The sequence below is a fragment of the Propithecus coquereli genome, unplaced genomic scaffold (assembly GCF_000956105.1).
Source record: "Propithecus coquereli isolate 6110/MARCELLA unplaced genomic scaffold, Pcoq_1.0 Scaffold69, whole genome shotgun sequence".
NCBI classification, from domain to species: domain Eukaryota; kingdom Metazoa; phylum Chordata; class Mammalia; order Primates; family Indriidae; genus Propithecus; species Propithecus coquereli.
Window position 1 is genome coordinate 3921709 of NW_012152951.1, and position 785 is coordinate 3922493.

Genomic DNA, 785 nt, shown 5'->3' on the forward strand with positions numbered 1-785 from the left:
CCTATGTGACTGCCTCAGTTCCCATGGATTCAAATTATTATCTTTACACAGTAAGATTCCCAACTTTTTGTCTCCAGCCCTGACCTCTGATGAAACATCTTATGGTTTCTTGTTATGGACTGAATGTTTGCGTCCCCCAAAATTCATATGTTGAAATCCTTAACCTTCAATACGACGGTTTAGGAAGCAGGGCCATTGGGAGGTGATTAGGTCGACGAGGACAGAACCCTTATGGATGGGATGGATTAGTGTCCTTATATAAGGGCCCCTACAGAGCTCTCTAGACCTGTCTTCTGTGAGGATACAAGATGGTAACAGTCTACAACCCAGAAGAGGGCCCTCACCACAACCTGACCATGCTGGCACCCTGATCCCAGAGTTCCAGCTTCCAGAACTGTGAGAAATACAATAAATTTCCGTGTTTACAAGCCACCCAGTCTATGGCAGTTTGTTATAGCAGCCCAAACTAAGATACCTCCTGAGACTTAAACATTATATATAGGTATTTCTTCCCATTTTTATATTTAGCACTGTTCTTTAGACAATGTCAGACATGCAGGTAAACAGGCAAAATTAAAACTTGACATAACCTTTTGCTGATAAGCACTCAAGTTTTAAAATATGTATATGACGCAGCAAAGATAACTGGCAAGTGCACAAAAAATTACCAAGATGTTCACCAAAAATATCTTAAAAGTTGTTACTCTGGGAGGTAGAAGACAGAATGTTTTATGTTTTTTTCTTTTTGAATTTAAATTTTATAATGAACATGTAACATTCTTAGA

General features: G+C 39.0%; 1 protein-coding gene across 1 annotated transcript in view; it reads right to left on the reverse strand.

Annotated features, from left to right (window-relative positions):
- The window catches only part of LOC105823696 (heat shock 70 kDa protein 14), an 18344-nt gene that overhangs the window by 899 nt on the left and 16660 nt on the right, over positions 1-785 (reverse strand). The window lies entirely within an intron of this gene.